We start from the raw sequence: 710 nt of genomic DNA, 5'->3' as shown, positions 1-710 counted from the left end.
CATCTTGCTCAACCGGTCGACGAATACCACGGCACCCGTGTTGCCCGCCGAATCTTTCAGCAGGCCAAACAGAAAGTCCAAACTCATGGACTGCCAGCACCCAGTGGGTACTGGTAAGCTGGCCAGCGGCGCAGCCGCGTTTGGAACGGTTTTACCCGTTGACACTTCTCACACGTGCGCACATAGGTGCTCGTCCATTTGTACAACTTGGGCCACCAATAGTGGTGACTCACAAAATTGTACGTTTTCCCACGACCGAGATGACCACTGAGTGGCGTGTCGTGCGCCTCATAGAGGATGCGGTATTTCAAATCTTTATCATGAGGAACCACAATTCGTGGTGTATCCGTTAAATCGGTGCTATCATAAAGCAACCCGTTTTTCAACGAATATCGGTGCAATCGTGCTCGCAGTCTTTGTGACAATTTCTTGTCCGAGTTTACAAACTTCTTGCTCCCTAGAGCTTGTAGCAACGCTACACACATCTCATCACCCGCATACGCGGTGTGGACCAAATCTGTCACAGACGACGTCGGAGTTGTAACATAAGCAAGCTCATAGCCTGGTCTGCGTGACAACGCGTCAGCCAAAGCATTCTGCTTTCTCGGCTTATACTTCATTAAAAGTTATATTCCGCAAAGAAAGATAGCCATCTAGCCATTCTCTGCGAGAGATGGGGCGACTGAGTCGCAGTGCGTAATGACACATGA

Source organism: Plasmopara halstedii (genome assembly GCF_900000015.1).
Source record: "Plasmopara halstedii genome assembly, contig: Scaffold_42, whole genome shotgun sequence".
NCBI classification, from domain to species: Eukaryota; Oomycota; class Peronosporomycetes; order Peronosporales; family Peronosporaceae; genus Plasmopara; species Plasmopara halstedii.
This window is presented reverse-complemented; position numbering follows the sequence as displayed.